Source organism: Ambystoma mexicanum, chromosome 2p, assembly GCF_040938575.1.
Source record: "Ambystoma mexicanum isolate Mex_15411 chromosome 2p, UKY_AmexF1_1, whole genome shotgun sequence".
NCBI lineage: Eukaryota > Metazoa > Chordata > Amphibia > Caudata > Ambystomatidae > Ambystoma > Ambystoma mexicanum.
Genome location: NC_090923.1, coordinates 1,031,901,396 through 1,031,916,575, shown reverse-complemented (window position 1 = coordinate 1,031,916,575; position 15,180 = coordinate 1,031,901,396).

The window sequence follows — 15,180 nt, the reverse complement described above, 5'->3', positions numbered from 1 at the left end:
TGCTGGCTAATAGACTGAAGAGGGTGATTAAGAAACTGATACACCCAGATCCGACGGGATATGTTCCGGGTAGGAACATCACCGATAACCACCGGAGGCTACACCATGTCATAGACCAAACTGAGGAGGACACGGGCGAGCTGGCTATAGTGTCGTTAGACGCGGTCAAGGCCTTCGACTCGGTACGATGGCCCTGGCTGAAAGCGGTCCTGAAGGGGTACGGAGTGGGACCCGGATACCTCAGATGGGTACAGTTGTTTTACAGCACCCCGATGGCGAGGGTCAAGACAGGGTCCACGGTCTCAGATTCTTGGCAACTGGGCAGGGGGACCAGACAGGGATGTCCCTGGTCACCTATGCTATATATACTGGCATTGGAGCCGCTGGCAATATGCCTGCGTCAACAAGATGGGGAGGTGGGCATAAACACGGCCAGTGGAGAGAATCTGATATCATTATATGCGGATGATATGCTCCTTTATTTGCGCTACCCAGAAGAAAACCTACAGTACGTCCTAGAGGTGATAGAACGGTACGCCATCCTCTCCGGTATATCGATGAACCCTGGAAAGTCCAGCCTGTTCCCTTTGGGTAGATATAGGAATGTCCCGGTGCAGAGGCTGCCTGTTCTGCCAATACCATGGCAGCCCGTAACATTTAGGTATTTGGGAATAAACATTTATCACAAGATCGAGACAGAACACAAGCACAACACGGAAAAGACGATGGAGGGGATTAAGAACAGTATGGTATTCTGGTCCAGATTGCCCCTGACCATGATGGGGAGGGCGGCCTTGCTCAAGATGGTGGTCCTGCCTAGACTCTTGCACTTATTTATAAACGTCCAGTTTCTGATACCAAGGAGCCTATTCGCGAAACTTCACAGCGTGTGTAGGGGTTTTGTGTGGGGCAGCTCTAGGAATAGGGTGGCTCTGTGGAAGCTCCAGAACCCGTGTGACAGGGGGGGGATAGGCCTGCCTAACTTGGAACTTTATTACCTGGCGGGGCAGCTGCAGTACGTGGCCAGGTGGCTCTCGACTGAAGATTCGGCAGAAGCCAGGCTCCTGCGCGAAGATACAGCCCCATACTTTCTGATGGAAGTGGTGTGGTTGGGCAGAGATAAACTGGTGGGTAAGGGGTGGCTACTGAGGTTGGGCTGGGAGATCTGGCACAGGACATGGAAGATTGGGGGGGACTCGGAACCAAACTCCCAGCAGGCCCCTTTGGCGGCTCTGTGTGGGAGCGACTCTCAACTACTTGAATCGGTCCGCAGATACTGGGAACAGGTAGGCCTAGCCACCCTCGGGGACATATGGCAGGAAGGGGAGGCGGTGGACTTTCAGCGGCTGCAGGAAGAGACGGGAGTACATGGTGGCCAATATATAACCTACACTAGGCTGGTGAAAAAGACTAGAGAAAGATGGCCGGAGACAGTGCTCGTGGAGGATCCAGATGCCTCCCTGGAAACCATGTATGATGTATCGAAGGGCGGGCACGAAATATTGAGGATATATGAGCTCCTGCGAGCAAGGGCAGGGAAGGAGTTGCTCCAATTGAGACAAGATTGGGAGGAGGAGGTGGGAGGACCCATGACGGATGGGCAGTGGGAACGGGCCCAGAGGTACCATAAAAAGGTGTCCCGTAATGCGAGATTCCAACAGCTTCAATTGTATGTTACCCACAGGGCTTATTTAACCCCCGGGAAGATTGCAAAGTTTGGGGGATCAGCTATGCAGCAATGCCCCAGGTGTGGGGAGGTGAACGCGGGACTGCTACACATGTTTTGGGCTTGCCCGGAGGTGCACAGATTTTAGAACGAGGTCAAGGCAAGACTGGCTGGCGGGGGGGTGGTGCTGGATGTGGAATCGGCCTGGTCATGCATGCTTGGACTATTCCCTAGACTCCGGCATTTGAAACACATGAGCAAGATGAAGGACCTGGCCTATGTCTTGGCCAAACGTAGGATTGCCATGGGCTGGAAGGCAGCCCACAGACCTAGGGTGGGGTTATGGTGGACAGACCTCTTGAGGTGGGCGGAAGCTGAATCCGTAGTCTGGTTTGAAGCGGTCACCAGGGGGGGCGAAGAAGAAGCAGGGCCCTTGCTGGCCTGGCGGCAATTGGTGGCCTCGTTAGCAAACCCTCACCAGGGTGACAACGAAACAGAGGACCCGATTGATGGCTGTCTAGGTAGTGTGCCACCCAATGATGTTCCCGCAAACAATATGTGAGAACCGGCTCTAGTTTAAGGGGGGAGGGGGGAGTTGGGGAGTTTGAAAATGTGTTGGAATATGATGCTTTCTGTGTTTTGAAACAGTTGTAGTGTGTTTGTTTGACCTTAAAAAATTAAATAAAAATATATTTAAAAAAAAAGTATAACAGGCACATATATTAGCAAACTTCACAGCAGTAGAAGGCATTGCCCGGCCCCCTTTGTCAAGACATCATCAGGCTAGGGTTCAAAGGGTTACTGCGTAATTTATTATACTAAAACATTCTACACTCTTGCTGCCAGTGCCAAGACAATTTACTATCTGAGAACCGGGTGCATCTGGAAGAAAGGAAAACATATCATGTTCCCTATAATAAGAAGGCATTCCTTGTTTTACCCACCAATGTTATCTCTCTGTGCTAAGGTCAGACAGTTCTGAAGCAGAAATTAATAACTACTCCGGCGGGGGAGCACATACAGCCATGTATAATTCTTTCTAGCTGCCTGCTATAATGGTCTAACTAGACAGAACGGCACCTGGGTTTGCAGATCACTCGTGCTTATGTTCAGCTTCAAGGTTCTCCCATTATAAGACAAAGCAAATCATGTGGCAGCCAGGCATTCCTAACTATCCAAGCAACTCAAATTTCAAGCAGCGGTCGGTTACTGTGCTCAAGCTGAAAACCAGAATCTATATATATTCAATGAGCAGAGAGCAGAACAAAAATTCAAAATGGCCTCCTTACACAAAATGGCTTCTCAAGCAATGGTTTTAGGTTCACATGTTGCAACATTGTTTCATGATGCGAAGGTGATACGAGTTCGGTTAGGCCAATATACACTTAGACGGCATAGTTGCATTTACATTTCTACAGCAGCCATATCGCAGCAGCTAACCTTTTATGAGAACCAAGAACCTGCAAAATAAAAGAGGAACATTTTGAAAGAGAGATCTTTCCAAAGTAGGGACTGCTCAGAATCTGAAATATATATATATATTTTTCACCAAAGAAACCACCCAAGATAACTCTAAAAAGAGACAAGGACATTATTCTGACAAGAAACTTCTGAACATCACAGTCTCTCAAGTTAAGTTTCAAACCAACGCGCCCCTGTAAAATAAAGGAAGCAGAGCTCCACAAAACATAAGCACAGGTGAGCAGGGAGGGATTTATCAAAGGCACACTGCAATACAGTTTTTCCCGCCAATATCAATTACAGTAGTTCTATTGTTATTATTGTTGTTTTCACAGAATAAGAGCCCAGATAACAGATCCTCTATCTGAGAAGGCATTACACTCCTGTGGAGTCCCAGGTAAGCATTACAGATTGCCTTCTTTACTCATTTTACCCGACCCAAGCGGCACCGGAAGGCGCAAGCCGGCCCTACCCCTAAAGGCCCTCCACTTAAGGCCAGAGTCTGTCTGTGCCTATCGAGCCACAACGGAGTCATGAGGTGCCCCTTTCTGCCGTTTTACCAACGACTTGTTCCGGATTCATCTCCACGATATGGGGTAAGCTAGTCGTGCACATCCGATTGCTAATTACACATTAACTTTCTGTGGAACTACCGCGTTGCACTGACGTCTGACCCATTCTTCAACCTAGACCCTTACAATACCTGAACTCACTTTTATGCTGCTACCCACTTGAGTTGCGTCTGCATCCACTGCCTTCATAAGATTCACAATATCTTGTCCTGTATATTGTACACTTGCAAACGCATGTTATACCGACATATAATTGACCACATGCTAATGACTGCACTGTATTAACACTCATTAGCATTCACCTGCATTATGCCTGCCTAACATATAATAGATCCTGTCCTATGACCTATCCACGTGTATCCATCAGCCTCTGCCTGCCGTTATTCCAAACTAGTCAACGCACCTATGCACGAGCACCTGGCTCTTCTCGCCTAATTAACCCTGTATTTGAATATTTTAACTACTATCAACAATAGTAGATGCCCTGGTTTACCAATACATCCACATTGTATTACCACCAAATACACAGTGCTGCATCTAGTCTACTGTGCTACCTCTTGTGCTGTGCCCAGCCTTTCCCTACACACCCGATATTACCACTACTATTATGTTGCCAACTGGGCCCAATACTGTCTTGCATTAGCCGTAAGGCCGCTAAGTGCTGCCCACTATGCCTAATACTGTTTGGCATTACCTGTAAAACTGCTCCCAGCCTATTGTGCTGCCCACTCTACCTAATAACATCTTATATTACCTGTAAGGCCGCTCCTAGCCTATTGTGCTGCCAACTGTGTCTAATACTGTTTTGCATTACCTGTAAGACCGCTCCTAGCCTATTGTGCTGACCACTGTAACCTGATACCATCTTTTATTACCTCTAAGGCCGCTCCTAGCCTATTGTGCTGCTCACTGTGGCTAACACAGTGTTGCACTACCTGTAAGGCCACTTCTAGCCTATTGTGCTGTCCACTGTGTCTAATACTGTTTTGCATTACCTGTAAGGCCGCTCCTAGCATATTGTGCTGCCCACTGTCTCTAATACTGTTTTGCATTACCTGTACGGCCGCTCCTAGCCTATTGTGCTACCCACTGTGCCTAATACACAGTGTTGCATTACCTGTAAGGCTGCTCCTAGCCTATTGTGCTGTCTACTGTACCTAGCATCTCACTACACCCGGAATTGGTTTGCATCACTTGAACCTGAATCCCAATGTATGCCTCCTGTCACTGATCACATGGCCACTCTACAGAGAGTAACGTTTACCATGGCCACCCTCCTACCCTTGTTTCACACCATAGCACCATTTAAGTTCTTACCCTCTATCCAGCCGTACGTACTGCTAGCTGACTCAAGCATACCCCTTACTCCCAGCACCTCCTGTCCACTCACCCCGGCTGAATGGATCCATCTCTTTGCTTCCCACCAATGCCACTTGTCCTGTGCCAACTTAATCTGAGGAATGCAAGATTAGGCTCTCGCTTCCCTTGCAATAAAATAAAAACTAGGCCTATTGTGCAACAGGGAACTAACAGGCCTGTCAAGGCACAGACCACTTTATCCGTCACTGTGTCCTCCAATCCTATAAAAAAAGCACCTCCACCTAAAGCTACTACCCCTGACAGCTCATGCTCTTGACATTGCTGACTTCATCTCCACTAACCAATTAGACTTCCTTGCAGTAACTATTCCCAGGCATCTGGGCCCACCTTATCATTAGCCATGCCAGATATCTATACAATAGTGCATGACAGAATAACACTGCGCACGCTAGTCATCACACATAAATGCCTATCAAACACGGCCCCTAAATACTTGACAGACAAATTCTCGAGGAACCACTCGGACAGACCAACTAGATCCTTCTACCTAAACCGTCTTAACATCCATAAGTACAAACTTAAAACTGCAGGGGGTCCAGCTTCCCTGTACTTGCTGCCAAGTATTGGAACTCTCTCCCCTCAGCCATCAGAGCTGAACCTTCCTTCTGGACTTTTAGATCCAAAGTCAAAGCCTGATTCTCGCTTCCCTTGCAATAAGATAACAACTAGGCCTATTGCGCAACAGGGAACTAACAGGCCTGTCAAGGCACAGACCACTTTACCCATCACTGTGTCCTCCAATCCTATAAAAACGCGCCTACTCCTACAGCGACTACCCCTGACAGCCCATGCTCTTGACATTGCTGACTTCATCTCCACTAACCAATTAGACTTCCTTGCCGTATCAGAAACCCGGTTATTCCCGGCAGCTGGGCCCACCTTATCATTAGGAATGCCAGATAGCTATACAATTGTCAGATGAGACAGAGTTACGGGCAAATGTGGCGGTGTGGCTTTCATAGCTAAATCACACCTGGCCCTTAGAGAATTCACTAGTGCATGCCTCCCATCAGCTGAACTTCTGTCGGTTAAACCTCTGCTCTCAGCTACCCGTACCCTATCCACTGGCCCCCAGACCCCACCTCTCCTTAGAGCAAGATATTACCTGCCTCCTGACCCAAAATACTAAACCTGACACTCAGATTATCTTGTTGGGAGATCTGAACTTAGGCCTCCATGACCCCAAAGATTCTAGAAAACTCTATCAACCAATTGGGCTTCAAACTTCACGTTAAGAAACCCACTCACAACAAAGGGAGAACATTGGACTGGCTAGCAGACCTTAATTACAATACGCAATCCTCAATAATGTGGCTCAGCCCGGTGTTCTGGAGGAGAGGAATTCGCTGACGGGCCCATTGGTCAGCACTCACCCTCTAGAAATTGTAAGACAAGATAGCTGCACCATGTGAGGACAGGGGGTGCAGGATTCACTTACTCCGACACAACTCCATAACGAGGACTCAATAGGTTGGCAAAGAGAAGTCCGGTTAATGACAAGTACATCAAACAGGGAAACAAACGGGAATCAGCTGTAGTGCGATCACCTGTCTCGCTCTGACTTCCTCGAACTTCAGTCGGACAGCACTTCGTATAGGCATAAATCGTCATTAGTGACGTCTAATTTCTATAAAAAATCATCATGCAATATAATTGGTTAGGAAAGGTAACTTAAGTATAGGTGTTATATCTGTATATGATAATAGGGCATGCGGATTGGATAACTCTTATCGGGTGGGCGTCTATGCCCATCCCTCTACATCATACGTGATAGACGTCACTACAACTACGACGTCCTATTGGTTACAATATCTATAGGACTCCAGATAACTTGTGATTGGGCAGGTTACACACCTAGGCATAAATTTCCACTTTTAATTAGCAGTATGCAGAATGGACACCCCTGTGCCTGGTGTCCCAAGTTTTGCACTGCCTCACTTCCGTCAATCAGTGTTTTAGGATGACGTGTCAATTAGTTGGCTAAGGATGGCTTCGAAACTGTAGTCTCTTATCGGGAAAAGTTATGGCATCCTCGGGTCCTGGATGACATCAGGCGATGGTACTTCTTCGTGCCTGGCTGGTCACGTGTTAGTTCACCATGAATCTGCTTCAGTTTCCAGCTTTTAGTGCATCGAATTCTATGTCGGCCTAGTCACCTGCATGGGTCCCCCTTTTCCTGACCTTCATGAGGCAGGCTGGTATGCTCTGAAGTTGGAGTCTTGTGAGCTGACGCTCTCCTCCCCTTCTCTGGTTGACCTCGATTTCCTAGGCATGAGCCGCTTTTTGTTGAGTTTCAATTCCGCTCATTTTCTTGCCTTTGGCTGGGTTTCGAAACTTGGCCTGTCAGGCCTCTGGCCACCTGGGTACCTTTCTGCTTTTACAAAATGGAGTCGCACTTGTATAATGTGCCTTATTGAGGTAGATATATGGTTGGCGCTTGCCACTCTATCTTCTACTAAGCATTGCAAGCAGTATCGATTTCTTAGCATCTTGCGTTTCAAGCCTATTTACACACGTTTAACAGGACGGTTGCTTCCATCTTGTCTCGTAACACTGTTTCCACACGTTGTAACATTGTCTCCTCTCTGTGCCTATTCCATTCAATTTCGTAGTTACTCGCACTGGTGTGTTATCTTCGATAGCTGCTTTTGTTCATTCACGGATCTGTTCAGGCCCTTGTGTCATTTCCACTGGCCTTCCATTAAGGCTTTTGGGGTCTCTTCATGGACCGTGTGTAGGTACTCCTCATTTTGTATCAGCGGCTATTATGGCTGTCTGATAGGGTACCGTGCTGCCCAGGGTTGTCTGGTTATGGGTGCTTCAACCGGTATGGATCTTCTGATGTATACTGGGCAGAGTCCCAGTGCAGCTCTTTGTAGGTTCATTTGCTCTTCATACGTCACATACCTTGGCGAGTATGCTCCTGGTACCTCGAAATGAGGGGAAGGCGTGCAAGCCGTGTCTGGGACCTCCTCTACACTCCCCACTCTGGTCGGTTCATCGACCACTTCTGCAATCTCCTTTGCATTCATTTATTTTGCTTCTTCAGTGTCATGCTCATCGTCCTCTGCGTTGGTACATGATGGTGTGAATGTGTGAGCCTTTGGAGTCCATATTTTTATCACTCCCTTCAAACTCCCTGCTGTCTTCACATGTTCGTCTTTGTTCCATGTCAATAGCTGACATTGTCCATTTGGGCTGCAGTAGATCCATTTTCCTTCATACCTTCTTCATTTCTTAGGGTATGTGAACTTTGTTCCCTCTGGCACAAATTTGCTGGCTTTCACAAAGTCTCTTATTTCATCATCAGTCAGGTCTCTGGGCTTCCATCCTGGTTCGACATCAATCATTATTTTCATCCCTATGGCTTTCTTTGCAGTTTTCTGGCACTGTGCAATGATTATTTTGATAACACAGAATCCTAGCAATACCATTGCTAGTAGAGCTCCCAGAAACTTGAATATATTGTGGGACCCACGAGAATAGGTCTCCAAATCAGCTGTCATCGTCTACCTCGTCACTTTCATCGATCATCTGGTTTTCAGGCTTGTCAGCATGCTTATGACCTCTGTTAGGGTTTCGTTTTCTTCATCGTGTGATGGTACAAATGTGCAACATGATTCTCTGATTTTTGCACAAACACCTCCATCCATTGCAGTGATCATGTCAAGCACATATCTGTTTTGGAGGGTCATCAGTCTGATTGCTCTCAGCTCTTCTTTGATCGTGTTGAATCCTTTTATAGTGGTATTGATGGTCTGCAACAACCCCCATCTGGTTCTCTGCAACCATTTACTATTCACTCCAACTTGGATGTGGGGCAGGAGTAGTGTTGTGAATACTGTTGAGGTGAGGCTGAACAGCCTGTGTTCATACGGGATTGCATGGAATGCCTCTTCTGATTTGGGAGAAAAGTAATTTTCACTCTTCATCCTGGATACCAGTTCCACAGATCTTCTTCTTCTTAGATGAGCATCTGCTTTCAAAAACTGTCCAGCTTTAGGTCATTCTTAGGGATCACTAGTGCGGGAACGTGGACATTCACTAGTGTGTATAGTTTTCTGGCAGCCTTATGTGTTCCTTGGATCCACACGCCCAGTAATGGTCCATAATAACTGCGGTTCCTTGTGTCATTCCCGGAGCTTCAAAGATTTGTCCGCAGTTTTGGTTCTCTCCCATCTTCCTTGTGCCATTGTTTCTGAAGCATAGTTTTGGGCCCTCCAGTGGCACTATCTGTAGGGGTCCCCCTCTATCTTCGGCCCATGTTAGCAACTTTACTAGCTTTGACCATAGAGGTTTGCATAACCTCTCAGAATTCTCTATCGCTTCCTTGCAGGCTCCAAGGACCATCCACACTCGGCAGATTACTACTCCGTCTTCCCATCCATCTGGGGAGACCACTGACCCCCAGGTCTGCATTTGGCCTCTGTTATTCCAGATTTGAGCTTCCTCTGCAGTTTTTCCTTGAACGTTCAGTCTTGGGGTTTTTTCCCCTCTTATCCCTGATCCTTTGACGCCAGGGTTCTCGTACCTGATCACATGATTTCTGATGTGCGCTCGGTTTCTTGTTTTAATGTCCTGGACGTAGCCATCTTCATCGGGTAATCCTTTGCGTTGGCCCATATCAACGAGATGTCTCTTCCCATAAATTGTCCTCTGGTGTTGCACATTGCTAATTGTGACATACAGTGTGCTGTAGGGACATCGATTTCTACAGCCACGAAGATCTTGGATTTTCCCATGCTGTATGGTAGGAGTGCACAGACGAAGCATTCTCCTTCGTCCTACTTCCTTCATGTGCTGGTACCATATGTTGTTTCCGAGATGGGCTGTGCTGTCCAGGTAATCATTAAGTTCATTGTTATCTTCATGAGGGCTTCTCTTGATTCTCAGCGTTCTTCTGTAGTTTGCTATGACTACATCTCTGAATGCATCTGTGCTAGTTTTTCACTTTGGGTATCTCGATGGAGCAGGCTGCCTTGACTGCATCGCAGTGGTAGGAGGAGGATTTGTGCTTCCTTTCCTTCCCTTTTGTAGTCTGCCATAAACTTCCCGTAACCACCATTGGTTCACCAACCTCCCAACTCGTGGCTGTGTTGTAGGCCTGCGGCTTGTTCCTTGCGATGGAGCAGGTGTTCTTGCTGTTATAGTTTCTATAGTTCTGTTTTTCAGCTCCTTGTGTGGTTTCTTTGCTTGGACTATGAATGGGAACAAATAATCTGTTAGCATGTGTGTCTTCTCTGTGAGTTCTTTCGTGGCCACTTCTGTTCTTTTGAGGGATTTTGCTATTTCCTCCGTCTTTGGTAATTCACTTGGCTTTTCTTGGTTATCTCCACTATTCTCTGGAATTTAATGTTCGGCAGGCAGTCTCTCCTTCTCTGCTGCCTTCGTTGGAGGCCTTGTAGCCATTGACACTTGCCCTTGTATATGTGCATCCTGTGTGTGGGTGCGTGCAGTGGTCAGTGCAACGTTTTCATTCATTCCGTGCTGACCCTGTCTCCAGCTTTTTTCCCCATTCATTACCTCAAGTGTACACGTATCACTTCTAATTACATTCAATTTTAAATCATTTGCTTCATCATTAGCTTTTCTTGGAACTGGAATCACTATGTAGGGTCTGGGTGCTTTTGTGGGATTCGTATGTTCATTATCTGGTAGGTGCACTGAATTTGGGGAGCTTCGTGCACCAATGGAGAGAGCAGTTCTGATAGTCAATGACAGAAAGACAATGATGATCACCAAGCATATACACATGATAGATTTGTAAGATATCTGGCAGCATTTTCTCCTTGGAAAGCAGGGGCGCCCTTATGTTGGGGGTAAAACCAAGTTACTGTTCTGGGCCCCCATTTCGAATGAGTTCATAGTCAGTTATTTATTCTTTCTTTTGCTCTGGTCTAGTATTTCGAGAGTTTGTTACTATTAGAGGGACGAGTGCTTCTCCAAATTTCCCCCCTCACGTGAGTGACAACGGTAGTCTCTGGGTCCTCAGTACAGTTCCTTTGCTAGACTTAGGAAAAGGGTTAGGCTAGCAGTTCTGATACATCACATTTATTTATGCGTATCTAAAGTAGGTGAGGTCGCAGTGGATGCCTCGAATTTGCCTTGGTCCTAAGGACATGCTGGTGACAGTTCAATGCGAAAGAAGAAACTGAAAGGACTGCTACACATTACACAAAAATGGAATGCTGAAAACATAAAAATAAAAATAAAAATAAAAGTGAACGTGTGGCAAAATAGGAAAAAATGAGCTAATCGTACAAAAATAAAGTTGTAAAAATAGGAACAAAAATAAAATAAAAATGAACATATGGAAAAAATAGAAAACAAGTCAAAATCGCAAAAATAAGATGTTGTACAAACAGGAACAAAAATAAAAGCAGAAGTCAATATATGAAAAAATAGAAAAAATGAGAAGGATGCAGAAAAGGAAAAATAAGATGGCGAAGTTCTTGTGTCTGCTCCTTTCGTTCGGTCTCTCGGCGACAAGTTGAAGAACAGTGTCTCTTTTCTCTATCTGCTCCACGGTGAAACAATGACAACAAAGTTCTATTTTGGATTTTCTCCTTCTAAGGCTCTCCTCAGCAGTGGATGTCCATAATTGCTTCTTTGTTGATAGCCCTCAGGAGCCTGTTTAATTGCGCGTTTTTTGCTGGATCTCTGAGGAATGTTATGTTATGTTATGTTATTGAATTTCTACGGCGCTACAAGCCCTAAGGCATCCAAGCGCCCCATCACAAGCAGAAAGGTCAGTGAGGACAACCAAAGATGTAAGTTAGATGAAAAGTTCTGTCTTTAGGAGTTTCCGGAAAGCCAGGAGATTGCTCTCTGTACGAAGCCCTAGCGGTAGATTATTCCAGGCTTTAGCCACGAGCACCGGAAAAGAACGACCATTTCCACGGGCTTTCTTAGTCCTTGGCACCTGCAAACTTAGAGTCGTTGTAGAGCGCAGATATCTTGCCGGTTGATATATCGTGACTTTATCCTTCAAATAATTAGGAACAGTTCCATAGATGCATTTGTGACCTAAAGTCAGTAATTTAAAGGAAATCCTAGCTGATACTGGGAGCCAATGTAGTTCCCTTCTCGCGTTGGAAGTGGGTTCATGCCTCTTCATACCGTATATTATACGTACAGAGGCGTTCTGGATTTTCTGCAGTTGCTGTACATCTTCTCTACTAGCCCCCCCCAGCAGAGCATTACAATAGTCGAGTCGTGGCAAGATGACGGCTCTGACCAGTTTGGCTCGGTTGTTTTCAGAGATGAGAGGGGCAACCTGCCGCAATACTCGTAGGTGATAGTGGGTATTTTTTACTATGGCATCCACGTGTGCGCCTGCATCCAAGGAGGCCTCCATATAAACACCTAGTGTTTTTACTTTGCCAACGACTTCAATAAGGCTATCATCCACCTGGAAGCCAGTGAAAGCCTTAGCAAGTCCCTCTCTCAGTTTATTGGGCCCGTAGATCATTAGTTCCGTCTTTCCTGCATTTAAGCATAGCCAGTTTATGGTCATCCAATCTTTTATTATGCTGTATAACTTATTTAGTTTAAGTTGGTCTGCCTGATGGTCACCTGAAAGTTCCATTGACAGCTGGAAATCATCTGCATAATTGGTAAAGAAATAGCCCAACTTCTCCAATTCTCTGCATAGAGGGGCAATATAAATGTTAAAAAGCAAGGGCGACAGGCAAGCTCCTTGTGGGACACCACAAAGGATGGTCTCTACTTCTGAGAAGGCCTCGCCCCAGTGCACCCTGGAGCTTCTACTCTGTAGGAAAGAGCTCACCCAGTTGACAGTTTCATTTGCCAAACCGCCGGTGTCCCGCAATCTATGTAATAAAATCTTGTGATCTAAAAGATCAAAAGCAGCACTAAGATCAAGTAATATTAACAGGCCTAGTCTGCCTTTCTCAATTAATGATAACATCTGCGTCTGGAGATCGATCAAGGCACTCTCCGTGCCATGAAAGCGACGGAAACCCGATTGCCTCTCGTGCAGCCTTCCCGTGTTTTCAATATATAATTGAAGTTGAGAGGTAGCAGCCTTGTCTACCAGTTTCAAAAAGAAAGGCGTATTAGTAATTGGACGTTAATTGGCCGCATCTTTAGGATCCAAGCCAGCTTTTTTTAGAAGGGGGGTAACAGCCACTGATTTAATGACTTGTGGAACAGTACAGTGCCTAAAGGAGGCGTTTACAAATCTGCACAAAAATGGTGCAAAGATGTTTTGATGATCTAATATAATTTTAGAAGGGATCAGATCTCCTGGACAACTGGTAGGATTCATGGCTCTCATGATGTTTTCGATCTCTGCTAAGGTGATTTCCGGGAACTTGAAACCAGTATCCATTGATTTTTTTTCCTCGTCTTGTGATTCAGTACGGTTAATCGTATGGTTAGAATTTACCTCTTGAGTTAAAATAGAGTTTGTCTCGAGGGTTTGTTGATGTAATTGCCTCCGAATTTTATCTTGGGCGCATGTAAGTTTATCAGAGAAAGCTTTCTGTGTTCTAACACAGTCCTCTTTGGTAGCAATGATTGAATGATTTAAAACTTCCGGTTTTTCCCAGGACCTAAAAAGGCGAAAAAGTTCCTTGGTGTCATTATCAGCTAAAGCTATTTGGTCATTATAATAAGTCCGCTTAGCTTCCGCAATAGCGTCTTTGTATGTTTTGGCATGGATTTTCCAGATGACTCTATTAGCTGAATTTTGGTCTTTGCGCCAGGCGCGCTCTGCTCGTCGCTTAATGGCCTTTAGTGTAATTAGCTGTGGTAAGAACCATTTTTGTTTGTGGTTAGATTTTCTTATACTTTTTAGTTTCATAGGGGCTACTGAGTCCAGTAAAATGGTCATTTGGGAGTTATATTTTTCCACAAGGTGGTCCGGATGATCCAAGTCGGTTGTGGTCAGCATGATTGAGGACAGGCATTCTGTTAGAATTTCTGTGGTGAGAGCCTTATAATTTCTGTACGTTATTTTGCGCGGCAACTCATGTTCATGCTTTTGTAAGGGAGGAAGATGTATACTGCTAGAAACAAAAAGATGATCAGACCATATACAAGGTGTAGTGGTGACGTTTGATAAGACAATATTATAACTCGCCATCCAATCCAGAATGTTGCCTTTGACATGTGTCGGGTCGTTGTTATGCACCTGAATGTTATTTTTTTTTAACATTTTTTCCAGTTCCTTAGCTTTTTTATCTTTAATATTCCCTTTCCACAAATTTAAGTCCCCCACTAATATAGTAGCTGAGTTTGTGGATAGGATGGTATTTAGAGCATTTGTAAGTTGTTCATTAAAATTATGGTTAGGTTTCGGTGGTCTATACACAGTTATTATGTTAATACTGAAATTAGGATTTGGAATGAATTTAGTGTGTAAAATATCACATCCTTCACAATCAATTTTAGATTCATACATTTTCAAGTCCTCTTTGCATATAACAGCCCACATAATGTGGGTATGTCAACATTGCTGGGTCTACCCACTAGTTCTGGAAAGTTTTCAATGAGGTGGAAGAAAACACGGTATGCATATTGGCTGTATTCTGGTGTTAATGACATTTGCTCTGATTTTCTAGCCTCTAGATCACTGGCCTTTCTTGCAGCGTGAACAGTCTTTGTCTCCTCAATCTGTCCCTCGGCGAAAGGTCTCACTGGAATCTCCTTAGGAATTCTCACTGGAAGTTGGACATTTCCACTTGGAGCATTATGCTATGGAGAAGTGTGCCCATGTGTGGGGCATTGGCTGGATCTCTAAGCAAGGGGATGACGTCAACATCTGCAGGCCTTCCTACCATTTCAGGATAGTCTGTGACTAGTCTGAGCATGACATTGTGGGTCAGCTGGGTATCTGCGGGAGTCAGGGACATCCGTCTTCTTTGCTGGGTCCTGATCACAATCCTTTCTTTTGACGTGAACAGTGTTACACTTTCCTGCTGCGCGGATTGCAACCACGTAATTTAATTTGTGCCACACTTGGTTTAGGAATTGGTTGTTTCTTGGATCTCTGATGAAGGTTAGGGTATCTGTGGTTCTCCCAACGAGTCCTGGGCATTCCTCTATGATGCGGAAAAATAGGGTATATGTAAGTTC